General features: G+C 35.7%; 1 protein-coding gene across 1 annotated transcript in view; it reads left to right on the top strand.

Annotated features, from left to right (window-relative positions):
* Nucleotides 1-22,015, top strand: part of IQCM (IQ motif containing M) — a 338,360-nt gene that overhangs the window by 247,608 nt on the left and 68,737 nt on the right. The window lies entirely within an intron of this gene.

Below are 22,015 nucleotides of genomic sequence, written 5' to 3'. Positions count from 1 at the left end.
TATCACCTGCCTTTGTTCTTTTAATAATAGTGACCAGAGTAACTAACAGAAGGCTGGGAAGATAATCACAGAAGAGATTTCCAAGGCCACTGTATATCCATTCGATGGACAAATAGGGCACTTTATTTTCTAGAAAGTCCTAATTATAATGCAATCCAAGAGCAGAGAAAGTTTCTCAATGTTTATGGTAACGAGTTATAACCAAGTGAAATAGGGAAGAATTTTATCAATTCTAAGGAAAACAAGTGATTGATATTCTTTTTATTGTGGCATAGAGAAAAAAATAAAATCAGACAAATCTGAGTTTGGAACCAGAGCTACCTCATTTAGAATTGTGGAACGTTCTGTAAACTTAACCATACGAGCCTTTAAAGAATCATTAAATGGGAATAACAACAAAAACAATAACAAAAGTATAAGAACTTTGTGATTGATGAGATGTCATGTATGGCAATGCCTAGGGTGCTGTTGGCTCATAGGAAGAGTAAAATGTCATTCCACTTCTTTACTTTTTTTTTTAACTCATAGCTTAAATAAAACTATAGTCATTTATTCATTAAGACATTCAAGAAATGTTTATCAAATCCAAAGTCGAACTTCGCATTAAACACACAAAGTAAAGGAAGATGGGCATGGTCTCTATTTTCTTGTCAACTCGACACTGTAAACTTGAAGACAGCTGTAAAGAGGACTCCAGGACAGGAGAACCATGCATCTCTTAGTCTAAATATTTGAGTAATTCCATAAATAATTGTTTTACATACACACACACACACACACACACACACACACACACACAAAATTAACGAACAGCTTTATTGGAATGTAACTTACATACCACAAAGTTCATCTTTTTTTTATTTTTATTTTTTAATTTAAATTCACATAGCCAACATACAGAACATCATTAGTTTCAGATGTAGAATTCAGCAATTCACCAGTTGCTTATAACACCCAGTGCTCGTCCCATAATATGCTCTCCTCAATGCCTGTCACCCTGGTACCCCATCCCTCCACCCACCTTCCCTCGAGCAACCCTCAGTTTTTTTCCCATAGTTAAAAGTCTCTCTTGGTCTGTCTCCCTCTCTGATTTCTTCCCCTGTGATCCTCTGTGGTGTTTCTTATATTCCTTATATGAGTGCACCATATAATAATTGTCTTTCTCTGATTGACTAATTTTGCTTAGCATAATACCCTCCAGTTCCATCCATATTTATGTAAATGGTAAGATTTCATCCTTTCTGATGGATGATTAATATTTCAGTGTGTGTGTGTGTGTGTGTGTGTGTGTGTGTATACACATACCACATCCTCTTTATCCATTCATCCATCTATGGACATCTCAGCTCTTTCCATAGTTTGGCTATTGTGGACATTGCTGCTATAAACACTGGGGTGCAGGTGCCCCTTCGGATCAGTACATTTGTATCTTTAGGGTAAATACCTAGTAGTGCAGTTGCCGGTTTGTGGGGTAGCTCCATTTTTAGCATCTTGAGGAGCCTCCATACTGTTTTCCGGAGTGCATGTACCAGGTTGTGTGACCACCAAAAGTGTAAGAGGGTTCCCCTTTCTCTGCATCCTCGTCAACATTTGTTATTTCTGACTTGTTAATTTTAGCCATTCTGACTGGTTTGAGGTGGTATCTCATTGTGGTTTTGATTTGTATTTTCCTGATGCCAAGTGATGTTGAGCATTTTTTCATGTGTGTGTTGGCCATTTGTATGTCTTCTTTGGAGAAATGTCTGTTCATGTCTTCTGCCCATTTCTTGACTAGATTATTTGTTTTTTGGGTGTTGAGCTTGGTAAGTTCTTTATAGATCTTGGATACTAGCCCTTTATCTGATATGTCATTTGCAAATATCTTTTCCCATTCTGTAGGTTACCTTTTAGTTTTGTTGACTCTTTCCTTCACTGTGCAAAAGCTTTTTATCTTGATGAAGCCCCAATAGTTCATTTTTCCTTTTGTTTCCCTTGTTAAAGTTCATCTTTTTAAAGTGTACAATTCAGTGATTTCTACCATATTTATAGCACTGTGCATTCATCACCATAACCTAATTTTAGAGCATTTTTTTCCTTCTAGGTTTTTATTTAAATTCAAGTTAACACATAGTGTAGTGTTGGTTAAGGAGTATACTTTAGTAATTCATCGCTTACATATAACACCCAGTGCTCATTACATCAAGTGCACTCCTTAATGCCCATCACCCAATTACCCTATCCCCCTACCCACCTCCCCTTCAACAACCCTCAGTTTGTTCTCTATAGTTAAGAGTCTCTTATGGTTTGCCTCCATCTCCTTTTTTATCTTATTTTATTTTTCCTTCCCTTCCCCTATGTTCATCCTTTTTGTTTCTTAAATTCCACAGATGAGTGAAACCATAAAGTAGTTGTCTTTCTCTGACTGACTTATTTTGCTTAGCATAATACACTCTAGTTCCATCCACGTTGTTGCAAATGGCAAGATTTCATTCTTTTTGATGGCTGAGTAATATTCCATTGTGTGTGTGTGTGTGTGTGTGTGTGTGTGTGTGTGTGTGTGTGTGTATACATGGATGCATGCCACATCTTCTTTATCCATTCATCAGTGGATGGATATTTAGGCTCTTTCCATATTTTGATATTGTAGATAATCCTGCTATAAATACCAGGGTGCATGTGTCCCTTCAAATCAGTATTTTTGTATCCTTTGGGTAAATACCTAGTAGTGCAATTGCTGAATCATAGGGTAGTTCTATTTTTAACTTTTTGAGGAACCTACATACTGTTTTCCACAGTGGCCACATCAGTTTGCATTCCCACCAACAGTGTAAGAACGTTCTCCTTTCTCTACATCCATTTTGATTCTGTGCATGTTGCTATAATTTCCTTCATGTTTCTTATGCTTTGGGTTTATTGAGCTTCTGAGACCTGTGAATTTACAATTTTCATTAAATTTTGAAAATTGGCTCTTATGTCTTCACATATTCTGTTCTTTCTCCCTATTGTGTTGTTCTCCTTAGGGGACTTGAGTTACACATATATTAGACTGCTTGAAGTTGGTCCCACAGCTAACTGATACTCTGTGTACATTTTTCATTCTTTCCGTGTTCCATTTTGCATAGTTTCTGTAGCTATGTTTTCAGTTTCAAATACTGTTCTTATATAATGCATAATCTGCCACTAATTCCATCAAGTATATTTTCATCTTAGACATTATAGTTTTCATCTCTAGACATTTGATTCTAGACCTTATTATATCATTTATTTACTACTTTGCATGTTTAACCTTTCTTTTAACTTCTTGTACATATGGAATATGGTTATAATAATCATTTGAATGTCTGTTGATTCTATAGTCTGTGTATCTGTGTCTGTTTAGACCAATTGACTTTTCCCCTCAGTAGAGGTTGGACTATTCTGTTTCTTGCATGTCTGGTAATTTTTATTGCATTCTAGACATTTTGGATTTTACCTTATTGGTGTTTGATACTTTTATTCCTATAAATATCACTGTGCTTTCAATCTTTGTAAAAGCATTCTTTACAAACCTAGCTGAAGTGGTTAATTCTTATACCCACCATATTACTTTTTGTCACATCACTATGCTTTTCCCTTTGTTACATGAGTAATAATTTGCATGTATATGTTCATTTACTTTTTTATTATTTCTTATATCCTGATAGACAATCAAGTCCATGAAGAAAATTGCAACTCTGCTCTCTTTTTATTTTTAATACCTTGCACAGTGTTTGGCATGTAATAATTGCTCGATTAAAAAATGAGGGATTTTAGTTTTCTGTTATTTTATTTATTTATTTATTTATTTATTTGAAAATATTTATTTGAGAGAGAGAGCAGGTGTGAGTGAGGGAAGGGACAGAGTGGGAAGGAGAGGGAGAAAGAAATTCTCAAGCAGACTCAGTACTTGAGTGCAGAGCCTGATAGGGGGCTGGATCTCATGACCGTGAGTTCATAGCCTGAGCCGTAACCAAAAGTCAGACACTTAATTCACTGAGCCACCCAGCCACCCCAAATTTCTGCTAGTTTAACATCATGTGTTAACATTTTGCTTTGGGGCATTAACATTCTTGGCAACATTCAAATTTTGCTCTAATAAATGTAAAATATAAACCATCTTTGTGCTTTCTAATTCTGATTCTATGAAATTATTACTGATTATCCTGACTTTAAGGAAGTTTAAAACAGTATATTTTCCCCGAATTTCTTTATGAAATATTCTACTAATATGAATGGTTCATAGAAATATATTTATATGTACAATTTAAAAGACTGCATGATGTCTTTCATTTGAATTTTTAACATGAAATTTATAACTAGATATATAAGTAAGTGTCAGACCCATTATTTCCTTCAACCACTTCCAGAGATTATTAAAATTAAGGTGTTGGTACTATGTAAAAAATTCCATGTTTCAGTTTCCTATAACAATTTCTCAAAATTTCCCCCATTCCTGTACATTTTACTGTCCAATAAAATAACACTTTGCATCTTAAAAACTTTGTAAAAAAATCTGTCATTGATACAGATCTCTATTATTGTTCAAAAGCTTAAGTATTATTCATAATTGAGCCAGCTAGTTCTTTTGAACAGAGCATATTAGAAAGATTCAGTTATTTCATGGGCCAATCAGCTTGACACAAAGAATCCATTCTGTTTCATTGCACAAGAATGAATTTTTTTTAAAGATACAGATTTCTTATAAATACATCTCAGGGTTTATAAGAGTCACCAAATAAGAGAGTGTGAATGGCTCATTCCAAATTTCTCATGACAAATAATAAAAGAAAAAAAAATCATTGAACTGTATTTTTAGTATTTTAAGTCAGTAATATGATAATTATATCCAAAATGCTACATGTCAGAATACAATAATTATCACATTAGTTTTTAGTTCTTGGTGATTTCTCTGAAAGTTAGGTATTAATAATGTCCAAAGATTTTTTGTGAAAATGCATTCATGTCAACACTCCTGAGGAATAAATAGAAAATATTCTTTCGTTTGCAGCAATGATCTAAATTTCATGTGAGTATAGGAGGAAAGTTGTTTTTTTTTTTTTTGTTTTGTTTTTGGTGGGTTACTTTTTGCATGCTTTTATTTACAAAGAAATAGTATAGTTCTTAGAAATTAGAGACCCTTAGACTTATTTTTTGTATTGGAGGAAGTTCAAGAAAAAAAGTAATTTCAAATCCATTGTCCATTTAAACATAGATATGAGAACATGGTACTAAAACTAACATTTTTGAGTGCTTACTAGGTAGGGACCATGTGCTATTTTAAGTGTTTCACAAGGATTATTTCATTTACTCTTTTTTTAAAAAATTATATGTATGCTTATTTTTTTTGTTTGTTTTTACAATAAAGTGATTCAACAATTTTATATATTACTCATTGCTCTCATGATAAGTGTAGTCTTAATCCCTTTCACCTATTTCACCCATCCCTCCCACCCTCCTCTCCTCTGATAACCATCAGTCAGTTTGTTCTCTATATTTAAGAGTCTGTGTGTCTGTTTGTCTATTTTTTGTTTGTTTGTTTGCTTGTTTTTTTTCTTAAATTCCACATATGAGTGAAGTCATATGGTCTTTGTCTTTCTCTGGCTTACTTACTTCACTTGCTATGTGAAATAGACCCTCTAGATCCATCCATGTTATATATATAGATCTATATCTATATCCATCTCACATCTTTATCCACTCATCTATTGATGGACACTTGGTCTGCTTCCATAATTTGGCTCTTATAAATAATGCCGCAATAAACATAGGGGTACATATATCTTTTCAAATTAGTGTTTTTGTGTGTTTTGGGTAAATGCCCAGTAGTGGAATTACTGGATCATATGGTGGCTCTGTTTTTAATTTTTTGAGGAACCTGCATACTATATTACACAGTGGCTGCACCAGTTTGCATTACCACCAGTAGTGCAAAAGGATTTCTTTTTCTCCACATCCTTGCCAATATTTGTTGTTTCTTGTGTTCTTGACTTTAGCCATTCTGACAGGTGTGAGATGATATCTCATTGTGGTTTTGATTTGCATTTCCCTGATGATTAGTGATGTTGAGCATCTTGTCATGTGTCCATTTAGGGGAAAAACATTTTTTTCAAGTCCAGATCAGTTGCAGATCATGTGACAACCTAAATGATGGGCAGCTGTCCTCAGAAGAAAAAAAAAAGAAAGAGATATTCTGTTTTTAAGTAAAACATGTTGAAATATTAAGTAAAACATCTTAAGTAAAACATGTTGATGATGCTTGAAACATAAACCTTCCTTTAAAAATCTGAATCAAACTCCAAAATTTTAGGGTAAATCATCAGAGATACAGCTGTTAGCCTGTTACAAAGGGATGCAGAGAGTAAAACTTCTTGTGTGACTGCCCAATGATGATAACAATTACCCTAAGCATAATCAATATTTGGCCAGACTATTAAATTAGGTCCCTGTAAATTATCATTTTGACCCAAAAGTGAGGCTATACATTTTATCTTATTGTTTTCTTTGATTAGGATCATATTTTTAACCACCAGATGGCTGATTTAAAATACTGATTTCAATTCTGATTTTGAAATTGGATACCTAGAGTATCAAATACGTACAAACTAAAAAGTTTGATAATGTATATTAGAAATAACTATTTACATACTCTATATCCTCTTTTAAGTTCTCTAAGACTCAGAGATTTATATGAATACACATATTTAAACACAAACATACATATAACTATATGAGCTTTTACAGGAATGCAGATTTTACCCTACCTTGACAGCCATGGTGACCTTTTAGACACTATTCTCTCAGTCACTTAAGTCTAGTTAATGCTGATTTTTGAGCCAAGAAGAAAACTTCATTGAAGCATAGAAAAAAAGTGCTCCTGAAGGTCTGTTTCCAGGTTATATTATTCACAGGGAGGAGCTAGTTGTCAACAAACTCTCTTGACTGTACTTTAAAGGTAAGAAATGAACACTGTGAATGTGATCTAATTGCATTGTACTATGTACCACGTTAGTATACATAGTGGTACTTGCAAAAGGTATTTCTAACCCAAAAGGGAGTGGATGTTAAAGGGAAAGGTGGTCTTTTGGTAAACAGTAGTTCTTAATTTTAATGTAGTCAAATCTATCTATCTTTTCTTCTTTACTTTGTATTATTTCTTAAGATTATCCCAGTGCATTTTCTGAACTATGTTACATTAACTTTTTCCCCTGTTCTTCAAGATAATACAATATGTTAGGCTCATATTTGTTATCAGTTTAACTAATATGTCTTGTCAATTTGCCATGGACCACTAAAAACAATCTGTTTATTATTTCTGCCAATCCATTTGATCTTAGTGCCTGCTAATCTGTTTTTCTTTAGTTTCCATATACTTTTTTTTTTTTTACAAAATCTTCTTTAAAGCCCTGTTAAAATAGAAAGATAGCAGCTCTCTAATTTACTTTATCCTTTAAGCTTGTTATCCTATAAAAGAAATTAAATACAGCACAGTGAATTGCATACACATTTATAAATTATGTAATAAGCTTATCTTTATTCAAACAATTAATCTTGCTCTTTTGGAAAAACCCAAGGGGAAATAACCCAAGTTGTCTTATATTTCCCAGAAACAACATACACAAAACACTGGAATTTTGCTGCTTATCCTGTCTCAAATGTCGGAAAAATATCTAAACATCATAGAACTTTTCTTACAAATACAATTATTAGATAACCTGATTGATAAATGTTTACTCTGATCTAGAAAACAGCTTAAAATGATATGTCTATATTATAGAAAAAGTGTGCTATTTCTGTATGTACAGGAAAAGTATCCCATGAGACTTTCTTTCCAAATGCCTTTAATGAATTTGGAGAATGGGGAAAAACAGTTAAATATATACATATGTGGTCTTTCCCCTTTTCATTGGTAACCAAATCTCTAAATTGTTAGAGGCAGCTGGATAAAATACATGTATGTTACCCATCAGGAGTTTAGCTTTATCAGAGATTATTCTGCATTGGTTTTGGTCCTTTTAGAGAATACTTTAAGAACTTTAACTACTTAATATTTTCCCAATTCATCAAAACCCTCTATTGACATCCTACCAACAAAATGAGAAAATTAAGCTTCCTTTTACTTCTCTCAAACATATCCCAATCTTAAAAATGTATCTTATGATTTTTGAAAATATTTTCAAAGTTTCTAACATATGTACCTTTTCCATAAGTCCTACAGTTGGTTGGCCTGTGGTTCTATATATTTGAATGGGTTCAATTTTTCCCTTTCTCCTTCCCTTCCTTAATGTTTTACCATGAGCTTCTCCGTTCTTTAGTTCTTTGTTTTGATTCAATTTTATTTGGCTCTATTTTAACAAGATGTGGTATTTTATTGTTTTGTTTTGTTTTATTCCAGGAAGAGGTTTTGGGGGCCGTATTTCCTGAGAATGTTTTTTGTATCTTTATACTTGGCTTCATTTAAAACTCTTGGATTACACCTTCTCTCAGAACTTTTAAGTTTTTTTCTTTCTTTGTTGACTTTTGTTTTGGAAAAACTGAAGCTGTCTATTACCACCTGTTGGAAGAGATTTGGGTTCCAAAAGGCTACTTTGTATATCCTTAAGTTCATTAAGTTTGCCATGGTCTTTTTGATGTGTAAGCTTGACTAAGCTACAGTTCCCACTTGTTCAATCAAACACTAATGTAGATGTTGCTACAAAGGTATTTTATAGATATGACTGAAGTACATAATTGGTTGGCTTTAAGTAAGGGAGATTATCCTAGGTAGTCTGGGCAGGCCTGATGCAATCAGTTGGCAGGCCTTTAAAACACAGCTGAGACCTCCCTGAAGAAGAAATTGTACCTGTGGATAGTGTCTTTAGCCATGCCCAAGAATTCCAGCCTGCTCTTCAGACAACCTGCTCTATGGATTTAGGACTTGTCTACCCAGTCACCACAAGTGTATAAGCAACACATCTCTTAATGTATATCTCCTACTAGTTCTGCCTCTCTGGTTGGACACTGACTGATAAAGATTATCTAAAAATGTGGAATTGGGCAGTTGGTAGAGGCTAGAAGACTATTGAGGATTCCGATAATGAAAGCCTGGATTGCCTTGAACAGACAGACAACAGAATTATGGAGGTTAATGATTCTGCTAATAAGGACTCAGAAGGAAGTGAGGAGCACGGTAGAGAAAATCTAAATCACCCGAGAGAATAGCTAAATCACAGACTATTGGTGGAAATATAAAAGTCAAAAATACTGCTACTGAGGTCTCAAAAGGAAGTGAGGAACATGTTATTAGAAATTAAGGGAAAGGAGACGCTTGTTATATTGCCAGAAAGCTCAGTGGAATTATGTCCTACAGATATGCAGAGAGTAGAGCTTGGACACCATGACTTGAACATTCAGTTGAGGAGATTTCCAAGCAAAGAACTGAAAGTGTAGCCTTGTTACTTTTTGCAGCATATTGTAAAATGCAAGAGGATCATTTGAAAGAAAAACTGTTAAATAGAAAGGAACCAAAAATAGATGGTTTGGGAAATTCTCAACTCATTCAAATGTGAAAGTTGCTAAACTAAGAGGTTCACTATCAGGAAAACATGCTCTAGAGGAATAACTAAGAGTGTGGCTGGACAACCTTTTGCAAATAACTCAGAAAGATAAAAAACACAATTCAGTTGCAAAAGGTTCTTTGAAGAGAAAAAAAAAATGTGTGATTCATAGAAACTCTCAGTTATCTATGCAGAAGTCACAAATCAGGGTGATATGTTCCAGGAAAGATGTGTGGAGAAGCCTCTTGTCTAATGGCGTGAATCTCTGTAACATACATGGGAGAACAACAAGATTCTTGAGAATTTTACACCAGCAGAACCTCGTCAGTTTGAAAGGAAAGAAGGCTACCAGACACCCAGAAGTATACAGGCAAAAAACAGACTGATAAAACTATTCAGCTACAAATCCATGCCACCCTCTATGAAAAAGGAAAGATGATTCAGAGGGCAGAGCTAAAACCCACAGAGGATTAGTTCCAGCCCTTGAAATCTAATGGAGTTTATCCAGCTGGATTTCAAAAATACTTCTTTTTATCTTCCCATTTTCTTTCCTTTGAGTGGAAGTGTCTTAGCTGTTACCTTAAGCTTGTGCATAGTTTGGGAGCAAACAATGTGTTCTTAAATTTCAGAGGTCTGTATGTAGAGGGGAATTATGCCCTAAGATGGATTATACCCAGAGTATCACTCATACCAAATTTAGATGATTTTGATGATGAGATTTGGGACTTTTGAGCTGATGAGATTTTTGGACTTTGACTTGATGCTATCAGTGATTGTGACCTAAGGGGCATTGGGATGGGGTGAATGAACTTTGCATGTGAGACAGACATTACTCTTTCTTCCTTTGGTCCCACCTGTGTCATTCTGTGGTGTAGAATGGAACTGTGTATCTCAGTTACTTTTTCTGCTTCTCCTATGTTCCATCTACACAGATAGGTCTTGTCACTCCCTCAAAATGTCATAGAGGACCATGATTCTTCCTTTCAGTTCAAGATCTGAAGAAGTTTGTATTAGCTCTAGATATTCTCTGTCATTTAGGTCTGAATTTCATTGTTTCTGTCAAATATTCTTGCAATTTATTAGAGGTTGTGGGAATTTTAATGTTTCAGTAAAGATGCTAACATATTTCTATTTTGGTATATTAAAAAATGTTTTGGTGTGCCTGGGTGGCTCAGTTGGTTAAGTGTCTAACTCTTGATTTTGGCTCAGGTTATGATCTCAGTGTGGTGAGATCAAGCTTCAAATCAGCCTCCCTGCTCAGCAGCTAGAGATTCTCTCCCTCTCCCTTTGCCCCTCCCCCTGCTCATGTGTGCATGCATGCTGTCTCTCTCAAATAAATAAATCTTAAAAAAAAAGAAAGAAAAATAAGGGGATTGGGTAATTCATATTTAATTTAGTTCATTATTAATTTTTAAATTTAATAATTAAAGGTTAACTGTACTTATTTGGAGTTTCTATGCCTCTGTTTACCTTAGGAGGTAAATTTTTTAATTAAAATATTCTTCTCAAGAAAGTGAAAAGAAATATTTTTTCAATTATGTATGGTGAGCTCAATAAAAACTGCCACTGTGCTCTTAAGTTTTAAGAGATTTTTGTACTATTGTGTTCGCTCAGAGGAAGAGCATTCAGACTAAGGTGAGAGGAGCATTTGTCTTTAGTCAGAATGGAGTTACGTTAATGGATTTAATCTGGCCATATTGAGACTCAAACCTTCAGAGAAAAATAAAGGCATATTTTTAAAATGGAATACTTAAAATTAACCAGAATACCCCAATCATAAATGAGATAATGTTTGCATTACTTCTAGTACATAGACAGTCACAAAGAAGAACGCGCACATAGGCTTTTTTCCCTGGCTGTTTTGTCACTTTTCAAAACTGTTGAATCATATTCTTTTTCTATTATGTATTCTGGCACGTTTTTCTTATGACTATTAATTATTATATGTTTATTTTATAACCTGTAGCCATATTTTGCTTTCTATAATAGTTTTCAACTGATCTTGTTGAGGTTTATTACTATGTAATTGTTCCCCTGAAAATAATGATAATGTGATACTTTTCATAATTATGCATCTGTCATTTAGGATGTGACTTTATGATATCTTTTTCTTGACTTTTGCATTGGCTAGAACTTTTAAGACATTAGATAATAATGATATTGTTGGACATTGCTGTTTTTTCATTAATTTTAATGTTGTTATGTACTGTTAATGCTTGTTTTAAGTTAAGTATTATTTTCTTCCAAATTTACTAGATCTGTTTATGAAGAGGGCTATTTTTTAGTTTTATTAAATATCTTTTCAATATCTATTGAAATAATTTACATTTACTTGATTTATCTCATTCCCAATTTAAACCTTTATTCCTGCTTGGAGAACCTGGGTGGCTCAGTTGGTTAAGCACCTGACTTTGGCACAAGTCAGGATCTCAGAGTCTGGGATTGAGCCCCACACAGGGCTCCATGCTCAGTGGGGAGTCTGCTTGTCCCTCTGTTCCTCCCCCTGCTCCTACTGTCTCTCCTTCTCTCTCTCTTCCTCAAACAAATAAATCTTTAAAAAAACAAACAAACTTTGTTCCTCCTTAGGTATTAGTATTTAAATATGCTGTTGGATTTTTTATGTATTATTTTATTTCAGGTTTTAGATGTGAAGTTACCTTACTCTTTGTTGTTTAATAACAGTGATGCTTTTTTTTTTTAAACACAAGTTTATCATTGAGCTTTTCTTTAGCAATTTATTTTAGTTTTTAACATACCATTATTTTACATAGGCTTTTAGAAGAAATAAAATGTCCCTCATAAGAAATCCTTGTAATTCTATTGGAATTATTAACAACAGTTATTTTATTGTTTTATGTAGCTATATAATTTATGTATGGTAGTATGATCTGTGTTTTTAATCTAAATTTTATGAAGACATGGGGTGCCTGAGTGGCTCAGTGGGTTAAGCATCTGCCTTTGGCTCAGGTCATGATCCCAGGGTCCTGGGATCAAGCCCCACATCAGGCTCCCTGCTCAGCAGGGAGTCGGTTTCTCCCTCTGCCTCTCCCCCCTGGCCTGTGCTCTCTCTCTCACTCACTCTCTCTCTCTCATATAAATACATAAAATCTTTAAAAAAATAAATTTCATGAAGACAGGAAAAAGAAAAGTCTTTTAGCTTTCTTTGTCAAATACTTGCAAATGTATTGAATTTGCTTTTAAGTCTAAAAAATAAAAATAAAATGGAAATAAAGTTAAAATGTTAGGATATTTCTTTTATGTTTGTTCCACTGCAGAAGTAAACCCTTTGAAATAACTGTACTTTGATTATTGAGTAATCCAATGGCTGCAAACCCATAATTTTCTATTCTATAGTAGAATTTTTATTGGAATTATAAAGATATATATCAAAAATACAGTTTTCTTATATTTAACCTTATAGTAAAGAACACTCTGGCAAAATTCACAATATGTGCTTGTTTTCATGAACCGAGGGGATTCAAGAGTAGTAATATTTGTTATATTTTAACAATTTTTAAATTAATATTTGCCTAGACTTTAACAAATTTTTAATTGATGCATGTCCTTATTTTGTATTCTTTAGTCTCAGTCAAATGTTAGTGAACATTTTTCCTTTTCTTTGAAGTGAGTAATAAGAGTATTTAACTATGATATGAAAGACCAACAGCCCTTGCATTTATTTTTACTGGTTATATTATCTAGTGGCATATTGTGAACTGCCTTCAACCATTTTGCTCTTTGGTTTCAAATCTTAGTGTTTTGCTCCTTCATTAATAATAGTTAAGATCTTGTATTTCTTAAAAGAAGTTAAGTTTAAGAAAGTTTCATTAATTTAAAAATGGGGATGCTTTAGATTCATTTCCCTTGTTCAAGATATAAATAATTTTTACACTGATAAATTGGTATTGTTCTCTTAAATTTACTTATAAATAGAAAAAGCTTAGATAAAAATGGCCTCAGAGAAAAGTCTGACATTTACTTATTTTAAGTCAAAGAAAATGAAAGCAACATAAGTGCTGTGGCAGTGACAAGATATTAAATGTACAACGTTTAGAGATTGGCCACTTACAGTGGGTTGCAGGTGATTCACCACCAGTTTAAACTCATATTTGATAACCCCATACTGAAACCTCCCATGACTGGTCAGTGGCACATGAGAGATAAATTAGCATTTAATGAGAGCGTAAGGTTCACAATGGAAGAAAACCTCCATTATCACCATTGCTTTTAGCTTATGAACTTTGTGTTTGTAGGAAGGCTTTAAAGTATATTTTTACCTTGGTGATAAATTGAGTTACATAGTAGTGCAGTTACTGGACAAAGGTAAAAGATAGGCTATTTCTACCCATACTTATAAATACTTGTTAATAATTTACTTCAATAACAAGGTCTGCCATTCTGGTTTAATAACCGAGGGTCACTAGTGAAGCTTTGTTAGCCCCCTAACTCTCCCTGATACACTTAGGACTGGTCTTGAACTTAACCATTTACACACATGCCCTATTTAAGTAATGAGTTATTACTGGGATTTGTGTTGAGGACAAGTCCTTTAGGAAAAAAACTGACACTTTCAAAAATCCTAGAAACTGAAGGTTCTCATCATTCAATCTAAATACTGTTCTTTCATCTGAGATTGTGTTGCTCTTGCATTTTTAGTGTTAAAGTATTCTTTAATAATAATTCCAGAAACAGACAATTATGATAATAGTCTTTCTTTTTATCACTCTTACTTCTTTTTAAAAATTTTTTAATTTAAATTCAATTTAATTAACATGTACTGTATTATTACTTTCAGAGGTAGAATTTAGTGATTCATCAGTTGCATGTAACACCCAGTGCTCATTACTTCAATGGCTCTCTTTAATGCCCCTTAACCAGTTACCCCTTCCCCCACCACCTCCCCTCCAGCAGCCTTCAGTTTGTTTTCTGTAGTTAAGAGTCTCTTATGGTTTGCCTTTCTCTCTGTTTTCATCTTATTTTATTTTTCCTTCCCTTCTCCTATGTTCATCTGTTTTGTTTCTTAAATTCCACAAATAAGTGAAATCATATGGCATTTGTCTTTCTCTGACTGACTTATTTCACTTAGCATAATACCCTCTAGTTCCATCCACGCCATTGCAAATGGCAAGATTTCTTTTTTTTTGCTGACTAATATTCCATTGTGTGTGTGTGTGTGTGTGTGTGTGTTTGTATCACATCTTTATCCATTCATCTGTCCATGGACATCTGGGCTCTTTCCATAGTTCAGCTCTTGTAGACATTGCTGCAATAGACATTGGGTTGCATGTGACCCTTCAAATCACTATGTTTGTATCATTCTTAATTCTAATGTAAAGCTGACAACTTTAAGTCTATTTCCCAATTAAAAATTTTTTTTTCTCTCTGGGATCTTTAATCTTTTTAAAAATTGTTTAATTTAAATTTTAGGTAGTTAACATACAGTGACAGTATTGGTTTCAGGATTAGAATTTAGTGATTCATCACTTACATACAACACCCAGTGCTCATCACAAGTGCCCTCTTTAATACCCATCACCTATCTAGTCCATCCGCCACCCACCTACATCCATCAGTCCTATCCTAAGAGTCTGTTATGGATTGCTTCCCTTGCTCCTTTTTTTCTTTCCCCCCTTCCCATATGTTCATCAGTTTTCTTTCTTAAATTCCACATGAGTGAGATCATAGGGTATTTATCTTTCTCTGACTTATTTCACTTAGAATAATAGTCTCTAGTTCCATCTTTGTCATTTCAAATGGCAATATTTCATTCTTTTTGTTGACTAATATTCCATTGTGTGTGTATGTGTGTGTGTGTGTGTGTGTGTGTGTGTGTGTACACACCACAGCTTCTTTATTCATTCATCAGTTAATGGACATTTGGGCTATACTCTGGTTTCTCTTCAGATCACATAAACCTTTTGCCCTTTACTAACTTAAAATTTAACATTTTATTTTTTAAAGTATCTGCTAAGCTTATTATTTTTTAAGATTTTATTTATTTATTTGACAGAGAGAGAGAGACAGTGAGAGAGAGCACACAAACAGGGGGAGTAGGAGAGGGAGAAGGAGGCACCCCACCCAGCAGGGAGCCCAATGCGAGGCTTGATCCCAGAACCCTGGGATCATGACCTGAACTGAAGGCCAGCGCCTAATGATGAGCCACCCAGGCGCCCCTAAACTTATTATTTTTAATAGAAATATTTTAATATCTATTTGACCTAGGAATGAGCTGCCACCAAGTGTCCTATTAACTACGTACGCTCTATTGTGGTTTCTTTGGGGTTGTGGGAGAATAAAATTTATGCATATGGGATTAGAGTTGGCAAATACTGAAAGTAATAATTATTCCTTATGCTTTTTTGTATTTCCAAAGTTTCCTATCATGAATACATGATGCTTTTAAAACCATGAAATAATGTTAAAATAACCATGAAACCAGAATATTTGCCAAACACAAATAAACTCAATTAGTAATATTCCATTTATAGTTTTTTTTTAAATCACTGTGTACAAGTCTGGGAACCACTGCCTTAAATGTTCACATTCAGGCTCTGCAAGAGGGAAGCAATGAGGGGCGCCTGGGTGGCACAGCGGTTAAGCGTCTGCCTTCGGCTCAGGGCGTGATCCTGGCATTGCGGGATCGAGCCCCACATCAGGCTCTTCCGCTATGAGCCTGCTTCTTCCTCTCCCACTCCCCCTGCTTGTGTTCCCTCTCTCGCTGGCTGTCTCTCTCTGTCGAATAAATAAATAAAATCTTTAAAAAAAAAAAAAAAAAAAAAAGAGGGAAGCAATGAGCTCTCAGTAACACAGTGCCCTGTTTGGGAGAGGAAGGGAAGGGGCATTTTGAGGTTCTCTGAAAATTCACCATCTAGTATAAATATTGAACATAAGGAACCTCACTTATCTGAGAGGCAGGGGAATACTGGAAGCTGAGGAGGTCACACTGGGTTTTTATGGTAGCTTATCTCCTTAGCAAACTAAGAGGGTTTTAATCAGTTGCTGAATACTGGTGTTGACCTGAGAGATCATCAATGTCCTCTCCAAAATAAGTTCTTGTGAGAAGACCAAAATCAGAAAACTGCCTGGAAAGAGCCATGAGCTGCGGCCTCTGTGAGAGAAGCCACAGTGCTGACAAGCAGACTATGCTGGGACAGCTGAAGAGTGAGGAAGATGGGAAGGAAACTTCAAGGGGAGAGGCCACCAGGTGACTAGCAAATCATGAAGCCACTAAGAGTCCCATGATACCAGGAACCCTGTGTTTAAAGCAGTTTGGCATCCTCGTTAAAAGGACAGGCTTTGAAGTGAGACAATTAAGAGTAGAGCCTGGCTTCACTATTAACCAGCTCTGAGGCCGTGAAAATGCTCTGCAACCTCCCTCTGCCTCAGTAACTGAAGATGTGATATGAATATGGTAATATGAAACTCACAGGGTTGCCAGCAAGGCAAATATGTGTGCTTTTAGGATTAAATTAGCTGATGTATATAACTTACTTATTAGCACACTACCATCCACATACTAAGCTCCCCCAAAATACTATCAGTTATGGTTTTATTTATTTAATTTAAAAGCCCTTTATTGACTCTTTGTAAGTATGAGACACTCCTAGGTGATAGGAGATAGAGTGAGTGGGTTAGCAAACAGTCATGGACCCTGCCTGTCTGGAGTTAAAAGTCTTATGAGAGACACAGATTTTAATCAAATAATAATACGAATAATATAATTACAAACTTCAGTAAGCATAATGGAGAAAACATGCGAGAACAATAACTCTGGGATCTGATATTGATCTAGTTTGGTGATAGTCACAGGAGACTCTTGGGAGACACATGAAGGTGGAATAGAAGTTACTGAGGTAATGGAGGGAAGGAGAGGGGAACATGCCAGGCAGGCGGAACATCTTGCGCAAAGGTTCTGAAATGGGAGGTAGCAAGGTGTATTTATGAAACTGAAAGAAAGCCAAGGTTGTTAGAGATGGAGGAGGCGGCAGGACCAGAATGTTCAGAATCTTTTAGGACATAGCAAAGAGCCGACATTATTTTAAGAGCATCAGGAAACCATTAAATAGGAAAATGTACAAAAATACATATTAAAAATATTATTGTGGCTGCTGTTTAGAGTTAAGATTGGAAGGGCCAAGAAGATTATTTAGGAGACTAAGATTTTTGTGTCGATATAGGTGATAATTTTTTCCAGATTTTACCATTAGATAGATGCTATTTCCACAATAGCCAAACTGTGGAAAGAGCCCAGATGTCCATGGGCATGAATGGATAAAGAAGATGTAGCGTATATATACAATGGAATATTACTCAGCCATCAGAAATGATGAATACTTGCCATTTACACTGACATGGTTGGAACTGGAGGGTATTATGCTGAGCGAAATAAGTCAATCAGAGAAAGACAGTTATCATATGGTTTCACTCATATGTGGAATATAAGAAACAGTGCAGAGGACTGTAAGGTAAGGGAGGGAAAACGGAATGGTAAGAAATCAGAGAGGGAGATAAACCATGAGAGACTCTTAACTATGGGAAATAAACTGAGGGTTGCTGAAGGGGAGGTGTGTGGGGGGATGTGGTAACTGGGTGATGGACATTAAGGGGGGCACGCGATGTGATGAGCACTGGGTGTTATATGCAACTGATGAATTGTTGAACGCTATATCTGAAACTAATGATGTACTATATATTGGCTAATTGAATTAAAAAGAAAAAAGAATATACTAAAACTATAAAGATAGATGGCAGAATGACAGTTGCCTTTGAAGGGGAGGGTAGTTAACCAGCAATGGGTATCAGGGATCTTTCTAGGGCGATGACAGTGTTCTATATGTTGATAAGGGGTTGGATGATATAGCTATAACCATTGCTAAACTCATTAAACTGTACACTTAAAAAATGCTTCTATCTACATGAAAGAAAGAAAAAAAAAGGATAGATGCTATTTACTGAGACAAGAAACCCTGGCACAGGACAGATTTTAGCACGTAGACTTTGAGAAGCCTATTCGTTAGCTAAGTGGAGTTCTCAATTAATCAACTGGGTTTCTTGATTTTGCCACATTTTGTTACCTCTAAGATGTACACGTTCATATTTTAATGTTTCTGAAATTAAGCTATGTCTTATAATCAGTGGTATGCCATAGTTATATTTCTAGTCCTTTATGTTTCTTAGTGGTGTGTAAATTGAGGGGGCCCTCAACATCTGTAATGTCTTAGATCCCACAAAATATTGTTATTGCTAATAATAATAACAGGGAAGACCACCATAACACCAATTAGTAGCTCACAAGTGACCAATTAACAGAAACTTATGGTCAGCATCCAGTAGGAACCACTGACCCTTAGAGCATCCAAAATAGTGTAGGAGTGACCAGAAAGGGCAATGGCTTCAAGACAACTGACCTTTCTTCCACCCACCCACCCGCCCACAAGCAAGCAAGATGGAGGAAGAGACAGGAAACTGCTATCATTATCTAAATAGGATAGAGGCTGTACCAGCATCTATTAAATGGAGATCATAATAAGAATAGTAATAACTAATGCTTAATTAATACTGGCTCTAGATTAGGTGTTCTTCTAAAGACTAGATATTCTTCTAAAGACTTTGCTTACATTAACCCATGTAGTCCTCATAACAACGCTATAATGTAGACAGTTTTGTTATGATACCGAGCCTGAAAGAGGTTAGCTAACTTGCTTCAGGTCACACAGCCATTGGCAGACCCAGATTCACACCCAAGCAGTGCAGCTCCAGAGCCTCTGCTAACTACCACTGCTAACTCTAGTGAAGAGAATTAGCTACTTGGTGACCTGGGAGCAATACAGAGTTACAGAAATTTTGTGTGGGCTTTTGCCATAGAACGAGACCTAGGACACATACATGGAAGATCTTCAGATTTTTACTACACATACGGCTTGGGAGGGGGGGAAGGGGTAAGGAAGAGCTCTTATTCTGAGTTCTGAGAACAGTGTTACTACCTCTGAATCCAATGTGGCAATGCTGGCTTAGCAGTGCGTTAAAAGGATGTGCTCCATAAATAACAGAAATTATCAATACCTGCAACAAAAGTTAAATTCCTATTTTTATCTTGGGATGACATATGTAATAAAATAAAATAAAAACATGTTTTAGAAGCTATATGATTTCTAAAATTAAAAGTGCTTATCTGTAATCAACTTTGATTTTATGAAGGAAGGTGCAATCATTCAAAAACCATAATGCCTTGTTTATATAAGCTCCCAACCTCCATTTGTGTTACCCGATGGCAAATACCGACGTGAGCGGGACTCTGAGCTAGAAACCTTCAATGTGGGTCTGCTGTTAGAGTTAGCACTGTTTCTTATTATCCTAGCAAGTGCAACAGTCCACCGACTTTATGTGTTTCTGCTTAGTCTTCAGGCAGCGTACGCCAGTAAGAAAAATGCCAGTTCTACATTTACCACTGTCGAGATTTTAGTTTAAGGCATTTTATTTTGCCTGAAACGGAAACATTTGTTTTTATGGAAAATACAGTACTTTATTGAAACTAATAAGCATAATCCTATCAAATAACATTACTAAACATCTTTTTTTAAACTAAAGGAGTTAAAAAGATATAAATGTTGGGGAGGGGAGAAACCTTAAGTTCAGTTCTATCTTTTCACACTAAATAGCTGCGATTATTGTTAGTTTTTCCTACTTTAATTTTCTTTATGGTTTCAAAGAGAGAAACTCTGATCTATTTGTTTCCTTATCTTGTCCATCATGGAAAGCTTCAGCATTGTATTTTATTTAGCTGTGTGATTTCTCATGATACAACGCTGCATCCCTCGCCTCCCTTACAACTCCGGAAGTCACCGCTCCCGCGCCCGCCCCCCCCGCCCGCCCCACCGCCTGAGGAGCTCCCCTCTCAACTTCCTGAAGAAGTGTGACTGAGTGAAAAAGTAGAGCAGATTCACTCTTCAGCACTGCTTTATAATAGTTCCAGCTTCCTCTCTGCTCTTGACAGATGATGTTGGCAGGTGTGGACATACATATCACCTATGTAATTCTAAATCTGTATGTAATCTTTTAAAAAAAATCTATGTGTAATCTGTTCACATATGTGAGCAAATGTGAGGCTGTCTGAGTTTTTGTTTATATTGTTTATTAGTTATGTGGGAACAATTTTGAACTTTCCGTTTCAAAAGGAGACAGAAGAGTCCCTAATATGTGTATAATTGAAAGATGCAATGACATGTTATTTATCATTTTCTGACTCTCTCATCATTTCTATTATTACTGAAATAATACTAGATGAAAATTGATAACATATTCATCCAGTACATATAGCCATGGTGCCATATAAATGCTTTCTATATCTTATATCACTTAAATATTAGGATTATCCTAGCAACAATTTTATGAGGCCACTATTATCACCTGAAGGTAAACTGATTTGCCTAATATTTCACAGTCTGTTAGTGGTGATTTGAACATTAGGGCCCAGGTCTGTCTATATCAGCTGGGGTCCAATTAGGAAATAGAAACTACACAGTAATTTGAGCAGGAAGAATTTAATGTAAAGAATTATTAATTATGATCTGCTACTAAGGGGTAAAAATAACTCTAAAGAATTGAGAAGAGCACATACAGGGAGTGGCCGGTACTCCTAGGTCTGAGGCAGGGCACCTAAGGGAAGAACAAATTGTAAAGAAGACCTACCCCTACCCCGCCCCCACCTCTGTGAAGCCACATCCTGGAGAGGATATAGCTCTGACCCAGTGAATGGCAGAGAAGGTCACCGAGGTAGCAGGCTAGGGGAACTCACAGGAAAGCCACTTTCTGGGGTTCTTGGGGAGCTGTCCATAGGGAGGTGTCACACTGTGGAAGGTGCTGCGCCGTGAAGTTGGTAGGCAGCTCCCAGTGTGTGTGTATGTGGTGGGGGGTGGCTCCAGGAGACACCCCCTAGAAAGTGTCCTACTCTGCTGGCTACTGTGCACTGTAAGAGCCAACAGAGAGAAGTACCAAGAACCAGGAGGAGCCCCTTCATCATCTAGTTCCCTTCTTGGCTCTCTATGGAAGATGCTTAAAATTGTGCCTTATGGCAAAGAAGTGTTCTAGTCTCACAAGCAGGACAGGGGCGGAGGGATTAGGAGTGAGGTAATCGTTTGATACCTGGCACACAGCCCACCAACAATTCTACTTTCTTAGACATTTAAGCATTATGTCATACTGCTTTATACTCACTGTGCCACAGAATATGCTGTTTAACAAAATCAAGGAATAGAAGAAGAAAGAAAGGGAACTGGAAGGGAAGAAGAAAATGTGACAAGGTTATAAATGAAGATTTACATCAGTATTTCTCTTTTATTTGAAATGTTTCTAGGTAGAGTCACTTTGAATTCATTGCTCAGGAGATGGTCTTATTGAATTTTAGGCACTGGCTTATCAACCAAAAACTGAAGTTGCGAAGTGGAGGCCCAGGGTCCAAAACCAAAGATTTTTCACTCTACAGTTCA

Source organism: Ursus americanus, chromosome 13 (assembly GCF_024610735.1).
Source record: "Ursus americanus isolate L20-20 chromosome 13, mUrsAme1.1.p, whole genome shotgun sequence".
Lineage (NCBI taxonomy): Eukaryota > Metazoa > Chordata > Mammalia > Carnivora > Ursidae > Ursus > Ursus americanus.
The sequence above is the reverse complement of the archived record's forward strand: the minus strand, read 5'-3'. Positions and strand labels throughout refer to the sequence as shown.